The 25,917-nt window shown below is 34.7% G+C and overlaps 1 protein-coding gene and 1 non-coding gene across 2 annotated transcripts in view; both read right to left on the bottom strand.

Moving 5' to 3' along the window:
* Window positions 1–25,917, bottom strand: part of CSMD1 (CUB and Sushi multiple domains 1) — a 1,235,979-nt gene that overhangs the window by 368,704 nt on the left and 841,358 nt on the right. The window lies entirely within an intron of this gene.
* Window positions 16,855–16,940, bottom strand: LOC135312926 (U5 spliceosomal RNA). The gene has a single exon (XR_010372540.1). It is a non-coding gene; the product is annotated as a U5 spliceosomal RNA (small nuclear RNA).

The raw sequence follows: 25,917 nt of genomic DNA, 5'->3' as shown, positions 1-25,917 counted from the left end.
AAAAGGAAGGGGGGGACATTTGGAGTGATGGTGTTTGTCTTCCCAAGTAACCATTACACATGATGGAGCCCTGCTTTCCCAGAGATGGCTGAACCTGCCTGCCCATGGGGAGCAGTGAATGAATTCCTTGTTTTGCTTTGCTTGCATGTGCAGCTTTTGCTTGCCCTATTAAATGCTCTTTATCTTAACCCATGAGTTTTCTCTCTTCTACCCTTCCAAGACTCTCCCCCATACCCCTGGGAGGGTGGGGGGAGTGCACAGCTGAGTGAGGCTGATTTGCGTATGGGGGTTAACCCATGACACTACCTTACATATCGCCAAGTTTGCTCCTGCACTACATGTTGCCCATTATCTACAGTTCCCTCTATAGGCCTTTCCACCTCTGCTCACATTAAAATAAGGTAAATGTCCAAAAAGAGATGAAGGGGTTTTCTTGTTGTTATTGGTTTTTTTCTTCTTTTTCTTTTAATTACTGACTCTGGAAAGATAGAGGATTTTTCTTTTCTTTTTTAAGGAATGGTAAGAGTTGGTTTAGAAAGAATTTTACTCAGAAGATATCAACATGCTTTTCAAAGTAAGGCAGTCCTTTTTCTGCAATTTTAGTCTGAAATAGCCATAAAATAAGTTGTGAAAGGCAATTCAATAGCCTGAGAAACAGTATTATCCAAATTCCTAATTAATTTCTCTGTTTGTTAGGTAAGACTATCTTCCTTGAAATGATATAAAACTGAAAGGCATCAAGGACAACTAAATTTGTTTCTGGTGGCATTTCTTTTCTTTCTTTCTGTGTTTACTTTTACAAGAAGTTCACTCACTTTTGAGCTTGTATGCAATACAAGGGGAGAATGATGTTTACAATATTTGTTGTTTAAAAATATATATTTGGAAAAGGTGGGTGTTTTTACATATAAGTAGACACACAATATTTTAGGTTTCTTCTAAAAAGCATTTTAAAGATTCATCTAGAAGAGTCAAGAACTGTATAACTATTACCTTAAAAGTGAAGACAGATCCAAAATCATAAACAATTTAGCAGTAGCCTAGTTGTGGTTATAACCTCAAACATGTACTGAATTGAAGTATTATTAGTCAAAGTAAGAATAGCAAGAAGAGAAAAAATGAAAATTATGAGCTTTAAAAGAGATAATTCGGTTGAAAGAAAGTATATTTATTCTTATATATAAAAATCTTGTTTATTTTCACAGTTCTGCCTAAATTTCCCTCAATGTTCGCACTGGCCCAAGCTATACTAGTGTCTGATACAGGATTCCTAAGATGTATACCTCGACTGTAAATGTTAATGGATATTGAAATACATCCATTCCATATATAGATCTCTAATGTGTCCAACATAAATGGATAGGAAAAGAATTAAGAAAATTAGTTGTACCAGAAGGAAATGATGCCTGTGCCCATACACAAATCATGGGTATATATAATAACACTCACAGCAAATTTTGCATCCAGATGATGACATTTTAGCTAGCAAGAGCTTCCAAAGTTAGATATAAATTGTATTCCAGTTATAGATAACTTGCTATTTTCCAGATAATAAAGATGATTCAGCATAATTTTAACCCATCAGAGGTAATAAAGAAGTCTATGTGGATTTTCATCCCATCAAGGAATTTGCTTGAGATTCAATGAAGATATTTCATCTCATATATAAAAAATATATATGTAAAACTGTTATTAATTTAGAAAATGTAAATTGTTTTCAAATATAGAATACCTAATGACAGAATTTCCTCTTAAACCAGTGAAATGATAGAGTAGCTGATACCCTTAAGACTGAATTTTATAAAGTGAAAGACAGGGAAAAAAATTTGTTTTTTCATATTCCCTTATGAAACAAGTTATTTATTTTGCCTCAAAGCCCTTAAAAGGTAAACAATTAATCACAGCAGTATTATTAATAATTTGGCTTAGGTACAGCTGCAATTAATAATACACAAAATGAATAACTAACAATTCCCAGGTTGAAATAGCCTACCTCCAAACAAACAAAATAAAACTTATGCCAAAAAAGAAGGGCCTATCCAGTAAAATTTTAATACCTTCAGTTTTTGTTGAGTTACAGCCAATATACTGAAAACACTTAGATTGTTTCTTATTTTGAAGAAATATTGAAGGTTTTTGGTACTACCTTTATTCAACAATTGCCGTTACTTAAAAAGCAAGTATAAAAATAGATTTGCTTGTTTTTCAACATTGGCATTATGATTTATATTTCTCATTCTCAGGAACTTATTTTCCTATTAACCACCAGTAATGACTTGAAAATTAACCTAATAAGCACACCTGGTAAAAATTAAATAAAGATAAAAACAAATAAAAGTAATACTATATCAAATAACAATAATAATGTAAAATAAAAGGTGCTGATGCCTTTTTATAAAAGAAAAAAAATTAATAGTTTAATCACAAGAATTAAAATATAATAATTTTCAAATCCAATAGTTTATTTTATAATGAGCATCACCAGCTGCCTGCTCCATGCCCCAAATATTTCTCATGCAAGTAAACACAGATTGTCTTTTTCTCCATCACTTTTAATTCTTTGGATTGTCTATGATAATATATACCTCTTCCGTATTCTCTACATTGAATGTACTTGCCATAGTCATTCTTCAGCAAGTTAATTACAGCCAAATATTTTGAGAACTTTAAGAGAAAGCAGTAGGAATAATCTTAAGAAAATCAGTTCATTTTGTTTATGTAGTAAAGGTTAAGTGATTTGACTCTGATCTTAGAATAGTTCTATAAGGAATTGCCTTCTGAAAACGTAGATATAGTGAGAATGGACATAGGGTGGCTGGAAGCTACAACTAGAAAAAACCTATAGAATTAACTGTAAAAATGACAATAATAAAATTCCTGTTACTATGAAGTGCCATTTTTACTGGTAGCTGTTGATTATGTAAAATAGCTCTATAACAAATCTTGTATTTAAGTCATTTAAATAGATCCACAGTAAGGCAATGAGCACATTATTAAACACAGTTTTGTTTCCTGTGTAGAGGGAGACACACACACACACACAAAGATTATTTCAGAGTTAACAGAACTGCCACAATCTGTTAATCAGTCACATAAAAAGCTTGTTGCCAAGTTAGGTTTTAATCTTCAGCAATAGTGTCTAGACATCATGTCAAGTTTCAGTTTACCATCTTAACCATTAAGATATTTTTCTTCTTTTTATTCTGGTTTGTTTTATATATAGAAAAATATGTTGCCATTTCTAAATACACTGAATAGTATAAAGCAATAAAAGTAAAATTTTAAGTTGAATACCAAAGTACAATGAATGTTTCACAAATTTATGAGTCATATTTTTAAAGAATTATCAATTAATTTAAGTCTGAAAGAGAAAATCAAAATTAAAACAATAGTTAAAAAGAAGTGCAAGAGGAGACAGTCATTGATATGCTCACACTAAAAGGTTGAAATTCATCATTCTGGACAATTTTAAAGACAATTCTCTGATATTCTTCTGCACATTCTTTTATTTCTCATTTTCTGCCAAAGGAAAATGCCAAGTATATGGTTTTCATTTTTGCTCCTGCTGCTGCTCCAACTATCAGAATATCAGCAGGAAACAAATATGGAAGTTTAAGCTTTCAAGAAACACTATATGATATTTTATTTTTTTTTTTTTTTTTTTAACAGAACGATGGAAAAGAAGGCAAAAAAAGCATGCATTCATTACTACCTTCCCTTGCCATTCATGAAAAATAATTCCAACTGTGCTTATATCTTTGGAGATCTTTTCTGAAACATTTTAAGCACTTTTTCTAAAATGGTGAGCAGCACCCACTTGTGGAAAAGGCACAGCACTGATAAAAATTGAAGAAATATTTTTAGATTCGCTGTTCAAAACAAGATCTGAAAATACTGTTCTTTAAATTTGAAAATTAAAAGCTCCCAGTTAGCATTTGTTAAAAACAAGTTATATATAAACTAAGAATACATGAATCACCATAGAAGAGCTCCAGTTTAAATAAGGGCTCAGAACTTTACTTGTTATATGAGCACATGATTCTTTTTGGCTTCAGAAATTCAAGCAGGAGAAACATCCTTAGTTTACCCTGTTTGACTATTGTCTTACTTCCTACAGTCTTTAAAAATAGGATCAATTTATGAACTAATCCAAAGTAGGTATGTGGCTTGCTAGAGCACAAGAAGTAAAGGGCTACATGAAGAAGTGCTTACAGATCAAAGGTGTACATCCATTTATTCAAACAAAAATCATTCACTAGACAGAGCCCTAGGTAGGAATCTGGAGAGTTAGATCTCAGCTCTGCTATTACTGTGTAGTACTTCAGGCAGGTCATTTCAGGTCCTTGAAAATTACTTATTTAACAGCATAATTACTCAAGAGTTTTCTGACATTTTAATTCTTCTTACTTAAACGTCATGTAAAACATGAACAAAATATGACAAACATTCAAACTTCAGAAAAGGTAGATATTAAATAAAATCTAATGAATTCTATATGTCTCAACACAAACATCATTGTACAAGATAACTTGAGGGTATTTATATGCCTTTGTAATGATGTATTGGCCAGTGGAATATCCAGGAGATATCCATAACAAAATAACAAAATAACAAAGCAGTGTTTGTATTCATGACCTTACACAAGAATTCATTATGGGAAATATATATCTTTACAACCAAATTAAATAGTTCTACTAAAATGTTAATTTTTTGGCTAATGTTGGGTAAAGCTGATATTTAATGCATTCTATAGCTATGAAACGAATTTTAAAGATTGTTTTCTTCAGTACTAACAGACTGTCAACAGTAGCAGAGAGGTCCATAAGCACCTGTTTTCTCTGAGAAGTAGAGTACTTCAGCTTGTCCATTTCTTGTTATTATGGCAAAATAGTTCCAAAGGCACAAGCTATTTAATTTAGAAGGGTGACAAATCTTGGCACCACACTGTATTGTGCAACCAGGCAATTCAGGTGAATACTGGAAAGCCTCCAGAGGTACAGGGAGATGCCTAAATATTTATAGAAGTAAATGCCTCAGAAAAATATATCAGTGGAATTAATTTGTTAGAAATGTATACAATCTCAGAGTTCAACTACTGTATAATGATATTCAGAATAGAAAATGGAAAGGTCTGAGCCATACTGAGCCAAGTTAGAAACTCTGATAAAGCAGGTATGTTACTGTTACTGTGTTAATGGAAAATCATATTTATGGAAATGAACATTTAGAGGAAAAGCAAACAGTAAGTCAGGATATAGCGTATCCTTCTTTGGGCTAAATTCAGATGCCCATACTCAGATGTTTTCTGTCATTTAAAATGCCTTTGCCTCCTGCCTAACTTCTGTTTCTCCAGAAGGGTATGGATTTTCCTGTGTCATACCTACTAAACTTGCATGGACATCTTGAATACCTGAGCATCTCATAGACACCTGAGGATGGCCAAATGAATTGTATCTCTTCTGTTCTGAAGTGTTTCATGTCATAAAAAGGACCCTGCTTTAAATAGAAACCCTCTTAATTAAAATGTTAAGGCATATAAACTGCTTATATATATTTATACATACAAGATTTTTATGTACATGATGAAAATGAATGAACTATGGCTGAATGTATGTTTGTTAATTTAATTCTGAATAAAACCATACAAATAAATTTGCCCTGTGTTTAAATTATGAATTAAAAAATTTATTAATATGAAACTTTGGCATTCATATTTCCAGATTAACTTAAACTAACTTTGAAACTTACATTTTCCCCAAAGCTTTAGTTCCTACTGTGTTTTGTATACATACAACTGTGTTTTGTAAACATATGACTACATGGCTTGTTGGCCCAAGTGTACTTTTGAAATAATAAATTATTTTCTAAATAATTTACTGTATTACTTCAGTAAACCAAAATTCAAGGCTAAAATTCTAGCCCTGTTGAGGTAAACAGAATACATAAGAATTTTCATGTTGAAATATCCTCCTATCACTTTATCTAATACCTCAATCTACTAAAAGGAGATTGTTCAAATTATTACCTCACAAATAGGTTAGCTTTCGGAAGTTTGTCATACCTGTTTGTTTCATCTCACAAAATTACTTTTTTTCCAACAAATACTGTGATTATATTCTGTATACAACAAAACTTAAGTAACCTCGTATAAAAATAGATTGTATATTTTGAGCCAGAAAATTAATGAAAATTTAAACCAAACAAACAGTCTTGCTATTTTGGAAAGATTTGAACCCCCTGCGGTCTAGACATTAGTAAGAACGTTAGCATGTGACACCAAACTTTCTAATTTACTGGCCACACATAACAAAGAAAGGAACCATGAACTGCAGCCCGTGGGAAAGATGGGCACATTTGAGCAGTTTGTGAAGGACTATATAGCACGAGAAGGACCCCGCACTGGAGCAGGAGAAAAGTGTGAGGAAGGAGAGGCAGAGAGGAGCTGTTAATGAACTGACTGCAGCCCCCATTCCTTACCCCCCTTCACTGCTTGGTGGGGTAGGGAGGTAGAAATGTTGGGCCTGAGGGTAACTAGTTAGTAATCTCCCTGTCCATATCTCGATCCAACAGCTTCTTCATCTTATTTTCTCCCCCTGTTCTGATGAGGATTGGGAGCAATACAGCAGCTCAGTGGCCACCTAGCAGCCACCCAAAGTCAACCCACCACAACAATATAGGAGAATTGTCTTAGCATTATAAATTGAAACATTAAAATTGCTTTTAATAAAATTACTTATTAAGGTATTTGCATCTAACTATATTAGATATTAATATTCTAGGAGTGATCATGGTGAGAAAACAATAATTTCTCCCAAAAGCCATAAGAAAAATGACAGTGATGACAGCAAATACATTTTGAGCCTTGTTCAGCAACGCTTATCATAGTTTATATTTACAAAAATAAAAAGCACAACACAAAACATAATTACATATTTAATCTTTTTGGTAATAAAAGTCTACCTACATCAGCTTTAAAAACTAATCTCCCACACCTGAATGGATTCTCAAATTCTATACTTATGTTGAAAATGTCCCTCATATCTCAGTTATAATTAATATATTTATTTTCATCCTGTGCCATTTTGTGCCACGAAATTTATATGTGTTAAGAGAAGGTGGTAAATACGATGGAGTTTAAGGATTACAGGCTTGATTCTTATATCATCTACCTTGATTTTACATCTTTGCACCTGTAAGCACTTGAGTAGAGCTATTCTTGACCTATATTGGTAAAAAATGATACCATAATCAGCGAAGATAACCTCTGGTCATTAGTCTCAAAACCATATGGCAATCGGTCAAATATGCAGGTAATAGTGCCCTGTAAGAACACATTGGGGCACAAGCCATTATTTGGATCTAATTCAAATTATATATGGGTAAATAGAACAGTTTCTCTCAGTTTGCTTAGGCATCATCTGTAATGAATAAACAATGAGGAGATTCTGTAAAATCTCCATTAAAATGTAAAAAGAATAGTAGAAAAGGGTAGCTGCTGTTTTCCCTCTGCAGTATTATGTGACTTACTTTTAAATCATAGTGTATAATATATAAACAATTTACTCCAGAAAAAGTATTTTAATTTTACTGAATAGCAAAATGTGCTGTCAATAAAATAACAGGGAAAAAAAGGAAGAATGTCTTTGCAGATAAATTTCAAAGATTTTTAAACTAGTTTTAAATAAGCTAGCTCACTTCCAAAGATGTGCGCTTAATGACTTTCTTGTTGAAATTCTTATTCATATAGAAACATGAAGATATTGGCTAGAAACTTAAATACAGTGTAAAATTTCTTTAGACAATCTGGGCCAGTGACCAAGTAAAGTAGATTTTAAGATATGAGATTTTAAGATATGATAATGTTGCAAATATTACTTACATGTCAATGAAACCTGCAAAACACTTAGGTGGAGTTCAGGTTTACTTTCGTCTTTTTTTAGCTGACTAACAAAATGTTATTATCTTCCTACATTTTCTTCTTTGTTTATCTATTACTACACATAAGCCTTAAAAGCAAAGTGTAATCACTGAACATCTTAGAAATATAGACTATCACATTTGTTATGATTTTGAAATTGTAAGGAAGATCACAGTAATCCATTCTCATATTTTATTATCATAATTTCCATGTAAGTAAGTGTAAAGATGCAATATTTCATAAAATACTGTAACATATCCCCAAAGTATAAGCACAGGATGCTTTCATTATATTTAGAATACATACTGACACTTGCATTATATTATTTTATTTCATAGAGCTGCAGAATAAGGTTTTATAATACAGTTGGGGGGGGCATTGATTTGGAGAAATCATGTTCAGGTTTAGTCTTCACTAAAACTGATCCATCTTGAACAAAAATAACAGCATTGTATCAAAGACCTTGAGAAAACCTGATGAAACTGTGTCTCAGCACTTCATAACAAAAGCAGACAACAAAATATCCCTGAAGGCTAGAACTATTTTTTAATACTTGACCAAGAAACGGTATTAAGTCTCTATAACCTGAGATGAAAATGAAAACGAGTGTATTATGAAATGCAGCAGATTGCCATACACACATAGCAGAGAGCAATTTGGGCCTTCGGAATACAACAAATTAGTATCACCAAACACAATACCTTCACCTATCCATAGATATATAAAAATGTGTAGTCTATATACACAAACATATAGTCAAATAATGTATACAGACAGACAAATATGTGTAAAAGCTTTGCTAGGCTTTGGGGGTTGTTTGTTTTTTACAGTGCAGTGATAATTCAGAAATATTTTACTGCTGAACATGGACTCCTGGAAGAGTAATTTATGAGAAATAAATATTTGGTGTCATCCTTTAGCTGAGAAGTAAAAAACCTAACAACCGTTTAATATGTGCTGTGATAGAAGCGAACATCATGAAACCAGACATTTATTTATACTGTGGTTGTTTTCTTATAATATGTGTAAATACACCTACATATTACTAAACCTCACTACATCCAACCACCACTAGAATGCCAAATCAGTCACCCAGAATAACACTCTGTTATAGCTGACTTCACTGTTCCACCTCTGGTCCCCTACTATCTTGTAACCATGTAGCCCTGTAATGCAGTATTGCCATTCCTAGTAACAGGTCACAAACTTCGTACTGAATTTGCAAGGCCTCAGGACTGATGTTTTCCAGGTTTGCCCTGTCTGAATTTTTCTTAGTGTGACTGCAGCCTTGTTTTACTTCATTTCTAACACAGCAATTTCTTTTATTTACCAGTGTCTACGGCTAGTTTACTTATGTTTATCTTTGCATAGTACAATTGTATTTTTATACAGAAAGCTGTAACAAGTAGTTGTTCTATTAGAATGAGATATTTATGACTTTTACAAAATTATGTAGGATAAGGGAGTGTGAGTTTGGAATTACTACAGAGGGTCTGAGAAATAGACAGGATGCAGTTTGCAGGGGCAGACAGCATGGGATGCCAAGAGATGAAATACAGGCTTGCAGTGCGTACTCCACAGCTATAAATGACTCACTGTAGATGAAGAAATGTATACCTGGAGCTGGACATAATTGTCTTTAGGGGTAACAAAGAGAGTAAAAAAAATAGTATCTAATATACATAAAGCATACCATATAAAAGTAAATTTGGATGCAGTGTGATCTGTAGCTGAAGATCAATACAGGAAGAGAAAGGTATAAAAGTGTGTTAGAAAACTTAGAAAAATGACCAAGAGTGGATCTTAGGGGATCAAGAAGAAAGCAGCAACATCATCATCATATTCATGCCAATGGAAGACTGCAGAGGCTGATGACTTATGTTAACATCTCCAGCAGTCAAAAACTACTGACTTTAAGACCTAGAGGAGCAATGGAACGGTAAGCATAATGTTAAGAGACAGAAACTCAGACTATGTTACAATTTTAATAGTGTTATATCTATAGTTGTTATTACTGTTGAGACTTCTGTGTAAAGGTACGCTAACTGCACTATTATTCCTTCTTTTTCTGTAATAATTAGATGTAGACTAATAATATTTCTGCATTAAAATGTTAGATTTCCATTATACTAACAATTAATTCTTGGCTTTACTTATATATATTGCATGCTTCCTCTTTGCCCATGAACAAGATTTTGATTTCTTTTTGCTGAGTTACCATTTTGCAATCAGGAGTCCTAAAAATAACAGTAGATTCAACCTTAGCAGATTAAATTATACTGAATTTCTGATATCAACCTTTAGTTTCATTTGCGTGGTAATATGATTAAAGGTGATGACTACTTGTGTTTCTATAGCAGAAGGAGCTTACAATCTTCGACAAATATCAACACTTGTAACATTTTGGTACCATTTTTATAGTAAAGAACCCTGTTGCCTACATATTCAAAACAGAGTTAACAGAGTTCATTCTTTGATCTGATGTGAGCAGCTGTAAACTGGCCTTGGTCTCCAAAACCTGTGTTTCATTTAGTCACAAAACTGTTCTTCCTCTTTCTTGTGTCTTAACAACGACACAGGTATGTGTACCTTTTAAAAAGCTTAATTCAAATTGGATATCAACACATTATTGTTCTTTACAATTATATAGCTTAAGTGTACATGACAGTAGAAATGCAGAAGCATGGATATTGGAACATGATCTATTGCATTTAGAGAATAAGAGAAATTTTAATCAGAAACATCGTGGCTAGCTATGCCACACCCAAAAACATTTGGAAGCAGAGACTAACTTTGAGTATCTGATTTTTCCATTTATAAACATACTATCTGAAAATATTTTCTCTACTATCAGTATGCATTACTTGAATGTCTCTTTATTTGCATGTGTACATGCATGCATATAAACTCATTCCATATTCATGATCTTTGATATATCTGTATAATTTATGATTTAGATTTCAAAATGCATGAAAATTTGAAATAAATATATGGAATAAAAGTAAAGATTTATATTTTAGTTTAAGTTGTGAAGTAACGCTTTATAATAAAAAGTTCCATACCTACCTATACTATAAACCAACACCATTGACACCTCAGCAAGCAAATTTTGCATTCACGATGAGCTGATAATAAAATACCTGATCAAATATTGCCTAGTGTCATCTATCAGGATAGCTGACTTACTTCTGTTCTTCTGGATGTTCAACCATAAATCAACAAAAATTATACTATATTCAAAACAAAATCTGAGGTTACATTTTACTTAGTCTCTTTGGATTTTGTTTGTATGCATTTCCTTTGCACTTACTGAAAAGTTTATCAATGTGTTCCCTTTGAATCCCTAAGTATACTCTTATTTTATTCCTTTTAATAATGAGTCTATTTGTTTCTTATTTTTAAAGGCTTTAGGCCTTTAAAAACATACTTGCATCATATAAAAAAACTATGCTAAATAAATCAACAGCCTTCTGGCTAATCTGTTTGTTGTATCAGATCTTCAGTTTTCCTTCTTTTTCTCTTCCCCTGTACCTACCACCTGGTCAATGTTCATGAAACCAAATTATTGGCATTATCAAGTGTAAATTGTTACTAGAGAATACAGATAGTTATGAAGTACAGTTTGGTTATGAAGATATTAACTAAAAGTTTAATTATCAAATCGTCATTACTTTGTATGTTAAGTCTAACTGGAGATAGAGTGTGCCTTTTTTGGTTTCAGTCACAGTAGCTGTCAGATGTGAAGTGGTCCAATTCTATGCAGAGTTAGCTGCCTAATAACAGATTACTTAACTACTGATTGTTTAGCAAAAAATAACTTTATGACTGTTAATGGGATTTGTTATTCTAACCCTTGCAATAATTTTTAAAACTCCATCAGATTTCATGTCTGTTTTTATATTTACTTAGCTGTACAAAGCCCTTACCATTCTCTACAAAGCTCCCCCAAATTTTTTTTTTTTCATGACAGTTATTTTGAGAAAAGCTGTATTTTTAAAATGCAAAGTTGATGTTAAACACTTTGAATTTAATGTCACACTGCGTAAAGAGGAGACCACAATTTTAATTACACCATGTGCATAATTCATTTAAAGTTTTAGCTTTCTTTACAGCTTTGAGTCCACAGAACTGAAGTGCTTCCAACAATAGACAGACTTGACTAAAAAGTTAGGTCAGGACCAGAAAATACCTGTGGACTTGACAGAACACGATGAAGAACAAAAGATGATGAAAGACACTACATTTATGCATATTTAATATTGCTTAATAATCAGAGAAATGAACTGGTTGCCTTTCCTAAATTTGTGCTGCAAAGTCACATTATAATTTGAGCAAACAGACTCACAGAGGGCATAAAATGGAATACTCTTCCCTGAGTCTGACACTTCTGGTGTGGTAAAGTTTACAGCAAGATTTATTTAAGACATAACTTTTTGAGAATGAAGGCATATACCTATCTGTAAGAAAAAGATCTTTTCTCAAAGGTAATACTATTTCCCTTCCCCTTTAACTGCAGAAACCTATATCAAGCAACTGCAATAAGGATGCCGAGGGAAAAGAAAAACTTAGCAGACGAATACAGATATGGATTAATTGTCTTGAGTATTTCTAGCTATTAGCTGCTAACCTCTTTTTTTTTTTGTTTTGGGGTAGTTGTTTTTTGGTTTTGATTTATTATAATCCACATGCATATTAATGCTACAGGGAACTCCTAGAAACCTTTTTTGTACTACCTAGCTAGCTGGTGATGGGTCTTGGATATTTTCATGCAATCAATAGCTGTAGGATCATACTACTAAGCATCAGCTTTACAGGCTTCTATAATTTCCCACTGTTTGAAGAATGTAGGGGTGTCATAATGGCTGCCAGCCAGAATGACAGTCATCTGGAACACAGATGTATCTCAAGGTCATGGTAATTCTGATGGAATGCAGGCTATCTACAGTAGAAGGATACAAAGCAAGGAACTCATAGCAAATTCTGATTGCTATTGCTTTGACTGTCAGTTTTCATGTGAGAATGACTCCTCCTCTGAAACCTTTTAATATTGGACCTGAACAAATAGGATGATTTCTTGAAACATGCAGTTCTGTGAAAATAATCTTCTTCAAGAGTGTTGAGAACTGAGACCCTCAAGAGGTATGCTGAAACTTAGACACAGCCTCTAGGAGATAACTCTGGGGAGTTTAAAAATATAATGTAGGAAGGATCTGGATAGTCTCATAGATATTTAAAGAAAAAAAAAAACTCCACCAAAACCCAGCTAAGATTCTGGAAATCCCTGCACACTTTAGAAAGGGCTATAATATCTTTGACATGAAGGTTCCTCTTTTCTCATAACAACTGTCCACACACACTCCCTGCATGAATTGATTCTTGAAGTGAGAAAAAAGTAATAAAGCATCCTGAGAAGTTTCATGATCCTAATGACAAGGGTGCTCCAACTAAAGGAACTCTAAGCTGCCTGCTGAAGAATTTTTTGAAAGGATTGAGTGAAGAGTCTTCTAAAGTCTCTGAAGGTTTACAGAACATCATAGGTGTTTAAGTGAGACCTGAACTGACAGGCTGAGTTTTACTATTGTGATTAGGTAAGACATAAATCAGAGAATTAGAACTAGTAGGCTGGAATCTGTTTAAGGAAGAAAAGCTGTCATTGCTAAAAAATCCAAGTTGTTCCATTATGGCTTATGTTGGAGTGGCATCTGACTTATGAATGTCCAGCTGTGAGGTCTAGATGCTTAAACATAAATTGCATCTTATTAGATGATGAAAAGGATTTTTCCTTGTAGATTTCAATACCATTCAATCAATGAGATAAGAAAAATTGTCTTTATCCTGCATATGAGATGACTGTCAATCATAGTTAACATCCTCATGAAGACACATAAAACAAAAGGAAGGACCTTGAACTGACAGCGATCCTTAGCCAGATCCAAAAGGAGGTGATAATAAAGGACTGGTTTTACCCCTGAACGATGGCACGCTCCTTTGATGCTGAAAGTCATGCACCAGTTGCCCTCACTGAACAGTTGAAACAACACTGTCTAATATCACCACCTGAGCTTAAAACTATAAATAGATTTCAGTATTTTTAAGTTTAATATGGTTTATCAACTACCCTTTCCCTTCAGCACCTGAGAACAGTCACCATAGAAATTGTTGCCTTTGTAATTCACAAGAAGTTCCAGAGCAAAGACATTTTATGCTATTTCTTTTCAATATGTTAAGCCAGTCTGGTTTTGAAAGGTAAAGACAGCCAGAAGGTAAGGGAAAAAAGGTGTAAAGAGTGACTGCAACAGTCAGCTATATGTCGAGGGGTCCTGCCCAGACAGGCCATTTGCTTACAAGAAAAAGAGCTTGAGTTTGCTTGTTCTTTCTTTCCCGCTGTAGGCAACCCCATGTGTTTTAGTCTGAAGTTTACAGCTGTGGCTAAGTAACTCTTACATCCTTGCCATATTAAGCACCAGGAGACAGGATAGAGAGAATAATAAGTTTGAAAGTCATCATCATCTGACTAGAAATGGCTGTGACTATGGAACAAGTAGACAAAAATTAAAAATAGCAAGTGACTAAGATTTAAGGAAGGCAAGACTGAAATACCTGACCTAAGAAGAATGGTGTCTAACACTTTTCTTTAAAAATGCCTTTGTGCCTGAGGCCCAAAGGTTTCCAATTTTTATAAAGTTTCAGATATGATCTAGGAAAATACAGATTTGTAAATCCAATATCCAGGCCAAGGTAGTAAAGAACAGAATTAGTGAATAGTGGTGGTATATGTGGGAAAAGCCACCATGGTGGTTGTAAAAAAAAATGTCTTTAGCAAACTTTTGGTGTTACTGAAAGAGTGATTGAATTGTTTCCCCAAAGATGACTCACTTGATACTGTATTGACTTTCCGAGGACTTTTCTCAAAGTCTGTCACCAACTTCGTGAAGAAATTATGTAGCCGTGGCACAAAAGGTCTTCCACAGACAAAAAAAAAATATCTAAAAAACCAGAAACTAGATATACAAGTAAAATGTTAGTTCCAGCACTGACAGAGTCAGCAGCAGAGTTCTGGAATGAGCTGTGCTGTTGGACACATTCACAGACAAGCTGGAGATTGGTAATATCAGTAGAGTGAGAAAGTTTATTAATAACAGAGATTTCTTCCAAAAGAGATCCAAAGAGTTCCAAAAGAAAAGGGTCTACTCTGAAAAAATAAAGATCTTATAACATGGAGCAACTGGCAGGTGAAATTTGATGTGGATAAATATTAAATGAAGCACAAGGAAAAATAATTCTAACTTCTCATATAAAATGATGTGCTCTGAACTGATAGATAAGGGTAATACTAGCATCATGAGAGATAATGTCAGAAATTTAATCTGAATGGTTAGTGCAGTCAAAACATAAAATAAACATTAAGAATTAAGATGGAAGCAAATGAAAACAAAATAGAGAACACCATTTTGCTACAGCATCAAATCTCATCTTGAATAATTCATGCAGCTTTGGACCTCTGTATTGGGTTTGTGTTTGCATGGCAAGGTTTTGGTAGCGGGGGTACAAGGCTTCTGTGAGGAACTGCTAGAAGCTTCCCCTATGTCTAACAGAGTCAATGCCAACTGGCTCCAAGATAGGCCTGATGCTGGCCAAGGTTGAGCCCATCAGCGACGGTGGCGGCAAAGGAAGAAAAAGCCCTGCACAACCGCAGCCAGAGAAAGGAGTAAAAATATGTGAGAGAAACAACCCTGCAGACACCAAGGTCAGTGAAGAAGGAGGGGCAGGAGGTGCTACAAGCGCCGGGGCAGAGATTCCCCTGCAGCCTGTGGTGAAGACCATGGTGAGGCAGGCTGTCCCTCTGCAGCCCATGGAGGTTAACAGTGGAGCAGATACCCACCTGCAGCCCATGGAGGACCTCTTGCCAGAGCAGGTGGATGCCCAAAGGAGTCTGTGATGCCATGTCAAGCCTACGCTGGAGCAGGCTCCTGGCAGGACCTGTGGACCCATGGAGAGAGGAGCCCACACTGGAGCAGGTTTGCTCACAGGACTTGTGACCCCACGGAAGTGACCCACACTGGAGCTATTCATGAAGAACTGCAGCCTGCAGGAAGGACTTACACTGGAGAAGTTCATGGAGGTCTGTCTCCTGTGGGAGACATCCCACGCTGAAACAGGGGAAGAATGTGAGAAGAAAGGATTGGCAGAAACGTGATGAATTGACCGCAACCCCTATTCCCCATCCCTCTGTGCCTCTGGCATGGAGGAGGTAGAGAAAACCAGGAGTAAAGTTAAGCCTGGGAAGAAGGGAGGGGTGGGGGAAGATATTTTTGACATATGGTTTTATTTGTCATTACCCTACTCTTATTTGATTGGTAATAAATTAAATTAATTTCTCTGAATCAAGTCTGTTTTTCTTGTGACAGTAACTGATGAGTGATCTCCTTGTCCTTATCTTGATCTGCAAGCTTTTCATTGTATTTTAATCCCTTTTGCCCAGTTGACATGGGGGAGTAATAGAATTGCTTGGCAGGCACCTGGCATCCAGCCAGGGTCAACCACCATATCCTCCAATCTAAAAAAATAAAAAAGATGCAACAGAGTAGCTATAGATCTTGACTTTAATAAGGTTTTCTTTATTTATATATTAGTAAGGCTAATCAACATATGAGACACTCATTGGCAACCCTGGAAAACATAGAATCATAGAATGTCCTGAGTTGGAAGGGACCCACAAGGATCATCAAGTTCAACTCCTGCCCCTGCACAGGACATTCCCAAATCCACATGATGTCTCTGAGGGTGTTATCCAAGTGTTTCTTGAATATTGCCAGGCTTGGTGCCGTGACTGCCTCCCTGGGGAGCCTGTTCCAGTGCTCCACCACCCTCTGGGTGAAGAACCTTTTCCTAATATCCAGTCTAAACCTCCCCTGGCACATCTTCCTGCCATTCCCTCAGGTACTAAAATTAGTGGTCCTCTCCACAGAAATCTTTAGTAAAAGGTGAAAGATTTATATGATCTGAAGAGAAGCCAGAGTATAACATTGTCTTGCTTAAAATGTTATGGGATAGGGTCAGAGCTGATTGGACAGTATGACTAGTTAGTGTTTTCAACTTCAGATTTGAAAGATGTATAGAGACTTCTACAATTCTTTTAATGTGCATTTTTTTAAAGTAAGCTGTATGTTGAAATACCAAGTCTGATATTTAAGCTTCTACACTGGGAAGGACTGTAAGTACACAGGTTTAGAAAGCAAAGTGATCTTGAAGAACTGGAGAATTTGCCTTAAAAAACAAAACAAAACAAAACACACCAAAAAAAAAAAAAGAAACCGAAACAAAAAAGACAGAAAACTGTCATTAAATAGGACACTACATTTTGAAAGGTGTAATGTACTTCTCAGTTACCATTTGAGTGACAGCTAGTCAGATAACAGCTCTTTAGAAGAGGATGTGGATGTCATAATAGAGCATGAGCTGAACACAAATCACCAGTTTCCTCTCTGAAAAAGTCAGACATCATAATAAAGCATACAAAGTAGTCTGCAGCAGATGGGGAGATATTTTTTCTCTTGAATCAACATTTATGAGACCTCAACTGCAAAGCTTTGTCAGTTTTTGACGTAAATCTTCAAGAAAGGTATCAACCAACTAGAGACTATTTCCTGCAAAAAAAAGAGAAAATTATAGTTGATATTATTTAGTTCCCAGAAATATAACTGAAGGAAAAGTATGAATCACCTAAGTATTCATCATTGATTTTTAATAATAGCAGGATAGGAGATGTTGTTTAAGCTGTGTTATATATCTAGCCATAAAGAGAAAACAACAAAATTAATAAAACAGTGATGAAAGGTTGGTGAGTATGGCATGAGGTGGATGTTTGAGGGAATACGCAAAGACTTGACTATTCACCATCCCACAAATTTGTGTGGAAGTTCCATCTTAAGGATGGCACATTGTTTTGGATGCAAGTTCAATGCAGCATGCTCCCTTTCTCCGAGGGTAGTGAAGTAACCAATACAGTGTGACTGAAAGTGTGAATTTCATTCATTCACAGTTCTTCTGTTTCCAGTGAAGCAATATAGAACAAAGCACTAACTTCAGGTCTGCAGTCAAGATTTTTCTTTAATACTATAATATCTTCTGCCTTGTATTTTAAAGGCAAATGAAGTTCAACTGTAATGAGTCTGTGATATGTGGAAAAAAAAAAAAACAAAAAACAAGGTAAAATAAGCCTTAAATCATTTTGAACTTCCATGACATCTGAGTAACAAATAATTTGTGCTTCAGATCTGATTGTATTCCTGCTGATAGGTGGCAATGTAATATCTCTGAGTTACAATACACTCAGAGGTTCTGTACTTAAACCCCTCTTTCTTTATAAAATCGATCAGCAATAACTCCATCTCCAGGGATAGAGTGTAGTGAAGAAAGCAAACAAGCATAATTCTATGAAGTTATATAAGCTGGTAGAATCACAGTGTTATCTGACTGTGATTGATTTTATTCGTCCTGGTTTCATTACAGGTTTTGTGATAGAAAAAAAATAAAAACAAAAAAATAATGCTGACATAATATTCACATTTCTTCTTAGAACCACAGAGTAATATAGGTTGGAAGGGACCTTGGTAAATCAATAGTCAGGTTCAAAGAAGGCAACAAGTAATTCAGAACAGGTTGGGCAGGTCTTTGTCCATTCAGATCCTGTTGGAGCAACTAAACCTGGAAACCATTTCCAGGTACATGAAGAACAAGAAAGTGATCAAATGTAGTCAGCATGGACTCACCAAGAGGAAATCGTGTTTGATCAACTTGCTGAAATTCTGTGATGAAGTGACTGGTCTGGCAGGTAAGGGAATAGCAGTGGAGATTGTCTACCTGGACTTCAGTAAGGCCTTTGACATGTGAAGAGTAACACTGAGTATGACAAGGTAGCATGGCTGTGATGTTACCAATGCAATGTTGTTGGACTAAAATGATACATCTGTAAAATTTCTTTTGGAAGGATTTTGGTCCTCTTCAAACTTGAACAACTTGGCTAGTAGATGTGTGCTGAGAAGTGATATACTTCAGGAAATGTAGAAGTATTGTGTAAAGCAAAAATCTGGCAGATAATGAGATTTGTAGGTTTTGTTTCATTGCCACAGGCAACCAGGACACTGAGCATGAAGCAGTTTCAGATTATTTTTTTTTAAGATTTCAGCAGTTATATTCTGCAAAATATCTACAAGCTCCTTTAATGGCTATGTCCTATATGATTAATAGGAAAAGGGAAAAGCTAAGGCATTAATATGAAAACTCTGGCAAAAGTAAGAATTTGTGCATCCAGCAACCTCTATCCTTTATTAAAGGATATCCAATAAAAATGAAAACAAAAAAAAAACCACACACACACAAAAAATTGAGTCAGACAACAGAAATTACGTTCAAACCTGGTCAGTCTTAAAACCAAACTACAAGTATGTCAAATTTAACTCTGAAATAATGGAATAGAACAGGCACCTGATTTCTACCAAGCACACATGGGCTTTGGTAAATAAGTAGCCTTTGTGGTTTGTTTTTTTTTTTTTTTTTTAAATTGGAACAAATAAAGAAGAAAGAAATTATAAACATGTATATCTCATTGGTAAGAGCAAACAACTGTTTGCTCACTGATCCTCATTGAAAAGACACTAGTAGAAAAATAAAGAGCAGAAATAGAGGAGATTGTTAATGTCAAGTTATTTTTGTTTTGGTTCTACTACTACTATTTCTGTTTGGTTCCCACTCCCATTTGCTTTAACCAAGATTTAGTTTGTGTCTAAAGGAAGAGCTTAATACCCGCCAATAACATGCCCAAGATGATCTTATTGTGCAGCTCTCTTTTGCCTGATGTTAAGAAGCATAAGCTGTCAGTAAGATTGAGTGAAATGAAAAATAAATACACTTGATGCCAACTCAAAGCTCAACATTTGCTTTTGTTTCACAGGAAACGGTATTTTCACATGTAATAATTTTTCAAGAAATGTTTCAAAGTGTAGATGTGACATAATAAAGGAGATTTATTCTACTTATATTCCTACCCATTAATCACTTTTTAAAAGAAAAGCATAAGGTTCTCTATGAATCACAAATCTAGATAACAATGCTAAAAAATAAACGCATTTGAGACTACCCTAATGTTATTAATTCTAAATGTGGATCTCTAATGTCATTTCCAAACTATTTTATTCTCTCTTTATCACTATCAGTGTCTATTTGCTAGACAATTTTATTAGCTAAATAAAAAAACGCTTGAATTACATCAATGGATATACTGAGCCTCTATAAAAAGGTTATAGCTAGGTTTAGAGAGTTAGATTTATTCTAATGATTTTGGTAAAAGCTTTACTAGCATAGTAATTCTTTAGGGATTTTGCACATTAGTTCGTACGAAAAATATATTTGAATCTCGTGACCATCTGGCAGCTGCACAAAAGACTAATCTTGTTGTTCTGATAATAATGTTCACGGTTTTCTTATTTAAATTAAACATTTTTTCTAAGGAATATACATCACAGCAACATATATCACAGAGAAAAAAGTGTATAATGATAGCATAAAACATTTCTTGCTTTTCCAGTATATTCTGTATCATCTAGAAGATCATAGTGCAAGCATATATCGTGTTTCTATTTCTACAAACTGTCCATTGTTATAAAACATGATTCAGAAGTGCTACTATCAAAACATTTGTTGCAGAATTTTCTCTTTGTCTCAATGTTTCTTTACAGAATAGCACTTTTCCCTTTTTATTAAAAAGATTTTTCATTCTGTGATTGCAAAGGTAATCTAAATATGTGAACCAAGGGCAAATATGAATATGTAGAAAGTCTAAGAAAATGGCCATGGTGATTAATTCTGCCCATTATGTCTCATCGGGGACCTTTGGGCTGTGATACTAGCATTTTCCCACAGCACCAAAAATATTGTACTTTTGTTAGAGAAATCAAGGCTGTGAATGCCAATAATACCCATTATCTTCTTTCTGTCTCCCTGTTTCATTGTGTCTGATTCAGACCATACCACTGTACAACTGTCAATAGAAGGTAAATTCATTGAATTACAAGGTATATACAGACTTATCAGTTTTCTGCCTCAGGTGGAGGCACTAAGATTCCTCTTAAACCAGAAAGCAGGTACTTAAGATTTCCTCAGGCCTTTAGAATTTAGAAGATTAATTTGTGAAACTAACTACAGGTTTTCTGAATTCTAATGCTGCAGAGGTGGTGGGGGGAGAGGGGATAAAATTGATCTGTATAATTTTGATAGTTTTTAGCTGCTAATATCCCCAGAGTTCTATAAAGAACACAACAACAACAACAAATAATAATAATAATATTAATAATACTGTATCACTACCCCTAATTTTAGAAAGCTATTACTGCATATTTACTACAGCAAATTTCATTGAAAGTTTCATTCAAGAAGAATAAGAAGAAAGGGTATTTCTTGAAGGTGCACTGAATTGATTAATTATGTTTCAAATGGACATGTAGCTATTCATGATAAAAAAATATGTTGGGACAACACTGTAAGGGTCAAAAAATACTATATAAGTCTTTGATCCCCATATGATGAAACTGTCTAACAGTGAACTGAAAATAAAAGTGGAGGACGATAATTAAATATTTGAATAATATCTCTAAATATTACTCATGTCTATTGAAGCTGACATACAATTTTGAAAAGAACCTGACATTATTCTTTGCTTTTTTGTAGATAAAATCATTTAAATACTACTATAATAGCTTTCTAGAAAAACAAGTATTAATTTAGGATCCTAAGGATATTTTTGATATTTAAATAATCATTTTTTAACTGTTTGAACAAGGAGAAGACCAGCCACATTAAAGTCCAAGTCCTAGTGGTAAACCCATCTCAGTGAGATATTTACAGGTAAGCATTAAAATTCCTGCATAATGCCATATTTTTATTGTAACGCACTTTTAAAAACTTGTATAAAATATTTTTTGGCTCTTCTTTTGTAAAACTCTGTTTGTATAATCAAATACATTTAGGAATCATTATCACCACTGTACAGGGCTTAAATGAAAAGTTGTAAGTCCTTTAAAATTGCCTGTAATCACGCTGTTATATTTAAAATGGCACAAAGTTAAGCTTGAAAATTCTTATATGTGTAGGAATGGAAATTAATTTATAGTACCTGAGAAATTTGTGAAATACCTATATAGACATATAAAATACTCCCAATGTTGAAATCACTTTGCTAATCAGAGAATTATTTAGCTTATAAGCAACCTCTGGAAGTCTTCTAGTCCAATCCCTGACCCACATCACGGATAACTGGATTATAAAGTTTATCATATTTCAGGTGGTTATTTGAAATTACCATAAACCTACTGCTATAATAAAGATACCACTGCCCTCATTATTTTACCCCATTATTGTAAATCCAATTCAGGAATTGTATTTTGATTGGCCTAATTAAAAGAATATGGATTGAAAGCAATTATGCTGAAAACATAGTGTCTTATCAACATAAGTGCAATACAAAATGTTTCAAAGCTTAAGTGGTCATAGAACTTTATAAGAGAACTTTATAAGAGAACTTTATAAGAGAATTCTTCAGTAAATACTTATAAAGTGACAAAAGAAAACAAGTAAGCAAGCAAAGATGACCAAGCAAGTGCTTCTCAATTGTCTGAATATTACTCAAACTCAAAGGATTGCACAGAAACCAGACACACCCAGAAGATTTGCAGTAGGATTCTACCTCATATTTATAGAAAACCAGAACCTTGTTGCAGAAGTCAGTAGTAAGGATGGAATACAGTACAAAACTAAACAGTTGACTAAAGTCACTTGGAAGTGTAAGGTAAAATCCATAAAATCCACATACCGTCTGAAGATACAGGATTTGTGAGTGGTCCACAATTTTCTGAAGCAGCAGCTGGAGGCCAGAAAGGCTTACTTCAGCTATTTCAAATGGTATTAGAAGCCTAGGGTGAAGTAGCTGAAATGAGTTCTAAAACACCTAAGTGTAGATGCTTACCTGTTTGTGTCTAAAGGCACTTTAGGTATCTAATCTCTCACTGCAGTAAATATAGCTAGAAGTTATTCATATGACTGGCAGCTAGGTGTCTGCTTCAGGCTAAGCTGAATTACTGTGTAGGTTCCCCTGTTTATAACTGAAGCTTAGGCACTGAAGGCTCAGTAAGGTGCCCGCAATTAAATTACTAGTGCTAACTGAAATGGTTTGAGTTATCAGAGACATATTTGTGGTCTGGCAGATAGAACAGAATCTATTGGAAACTATGCCTTTCTGGATCCACACCTGGAGGGAAAGCAGAAGAACTTAATCTCAAAAGGAGCTAGAGATTTCTCAGGTGGGCAACTGACCCTTGAGACTGCCTTCAGACATCTAGCTATACGTGTTTAGTCTTGAAATGAATCACAGCTTGATAGTCCATTTTTAAAAGTGTCAAGCAGCTGAATGCATTTTTAATCGATATATTGGATCTCAAGTGCAAAAATATACCATCAGTCTCATATCTTCATTTGCTTTCGATGGAGCTACACTGTGCAGAATGAACAAGTGGAATCAGCGATGGCTTTCTGCAGAGTGCAGTAGTAGAATGTTTTGTGGAGTGGCTGAACATTTACCTTGGAAAAATTAGAATCCCACTGCTCACTTCAAGTGGAAGCAGTTATTAGTTTATTCACTAGATTATTTTTTAATTTAAATGGCCATTACGGAAGATAAATGATCTAGAACAAAATTCCAATATATTGTTTGATGAAAAAATGGACAATACAGGTTTTCCTTATAGATAAGGTAAGAACAGCAAGACTACTGGTTCTATAGAGTTAAAGCTGGCTAATATAGAATAAAAAATACTTTGTAAGAATTTGGAGTTATACACATAGAATTGCACATATGTAATTGCATGCATGAAATAACTTCTTCTGAGAGATACCATAAGGCAAATATAAGTTGGTTTAAAATAAGGGAAGGGAAAAAACCAACTTATTACAGAGAAAAACAATGTAGACTTCAAAATGTTTCAAAATATCTAAGCCACAATTAAAAAGAATTATCATTCAGGAGGTTGTTATCTTGACAGTCTGATAGCACAGAGCAGCACTAAGAATTACATTAACTGTATGAAAGCCTGATGAATTAAAACATGACACACATACCCGGCCTGTGTGCATACTCTGCATGAGTGCTGCCTTTGCCTTGGGAAAAACCCAACCAACCAACCAACCAACAACCAGTAAGTAGGAAGAATATGTTCATTATAAGCAATGTCCTGAGTAAGCGGGCTTCTCAAACTACTTTTCTCGGCAGGATTTCTATCTGAATTTCAGGAAGATAATGCAAAATCTTAAAAGGACATTTCTGAGCATTCAGTTGTTTACCCAGGAATCCAATTCAATCTTGCATGTACAAAGTGTCTGCCTTCTCTATGTGTTGTGATAGTTGTACCAGAAGATTAAAAATACAATCACATCAGGGCTTTGATCAAGGGTGCACTTCTGAAACAATCTCTAGTCATCTCCTCTTACCGTACTTTGGTTTACAGCACAGACCAATCTCAGTGGCGATAAATTGAGTTCTTCTTGGATTACACTAAGCTGGAAGGTGTTCTCCAGCCAGTAACAGGCACTCAGCCAGAAGAAGCAAATTACAACTAATCCACAGTAAAAACCCTGAAATACACCTGTAGGATGGACCTCAGGCCCTTAGCACCAACTGTTTTGCACTATAAAGCTGCCCATGGTGCACTGCACTACTAATGCTAATGTAAACATAGTCTGATTTATTTTCTTAGGACAACTGGAGGCAATACTTAGATCTGTCTCTCTCTCTCTTTCATTTTTCCACCCTCTGAGATTCTGCTCATGCTCTGCAGACCCAAGTTTCTGCAAGATCTCCATGCGAATTCAAGGAAGGTATTAATGTGTTTTCAGCTTCACTTAAAATCCCTAGATTTGCCTTCTAGAAACTTCTGAATTTTGACTGAAGAAATAAGTTAGACTTTTTATCTTCTTGACTTTTACTTTGCTGTCAGGTACTTATGCTAATAGTTAAATATGGGGTATGTTGCTTAGAAGAATGACTTCTGCAGAGAGGCTAAAATCTGCATGAAAGAAACTCTCCATTCACAGTCTGTGAACTCCATGACAACAGAGGTCCTGTGCCTCGCAAAACAGAACAACCATAAGAGAAGAATAAGAGTCTTGATGAATTTCAGATAAAATGTAAATTCTTATTTCTATGGCTTCAGGCTTCACATATCCCACATGAACCATCATTTTCTTCTGCCCATTTTGATAGCAAATATGAAATAAGAACTGATTGGTGATGAATGAACTCCTCCTAAAATGTCTTCCTCCTTGGGAAGAGTTTCCACTGTAATGAGCTAGCCTCCATTTTAATCTTTCATACTAACTAGAGCCACATACATCTCATTCCTGTGGTGAAGCCTATGTTTACTGCTCACTTCAACTCTGAGTGCTTTACCATGATGCACAGGTAATATCTTTGCTTATGCATATTTCAGAAAGATGAGTAAGTAAATTATGTTCCAGTGATAACTTATTTAAATTACTAAACTCTTCACTAGGTTAAAAATATTTCCTTTTGTCATAATGTCAAAAGTTAGCACCTATGGAGCAGAGGAGGAAAACCATGCTGGGATATCTCATCCTACTTACTTGCCATCTGGAAAGGAAAGGGATGATCAACCTAACAAATGATTTCTTTTTTGAAAGGCATGAATAACTCGAAAGGCATGATGACCCCCTCATGATTTTACTGTTTAAATCGTAAAATACCTGCAATGTTTTATGCTCCATTTTCCCTTTTCTCAGCAAGACAACTGGAAGAAATGCATCACAGATACATAGAATTGCTTAGGTTGGAAAAGACCTTTAAGATCATCAGGTCTGACCGTCCACCTAGCACTGCCAAGTCCACCACTAAACAATGTCCCTAGAGCATCACATTTACAGAGCTTTTAAGTATC

Source organism: Phalacrocorax carbo, chromosome 3 (assembly GCF_963921805.1).
Source record: "Phalacrocorax carbo chromosome 3, bPhaCar2.1, whole genome shotgun sequence".
NCBI lineage: Eukaryota > Metazoa > Chordata > Aves > Suliformes > Phalacrocoracidae > Phalacrocorax > Phalacrocorax carbo.
This window is presented reverse-complemented; position numbering and strand designations above follow the sequence as displayed.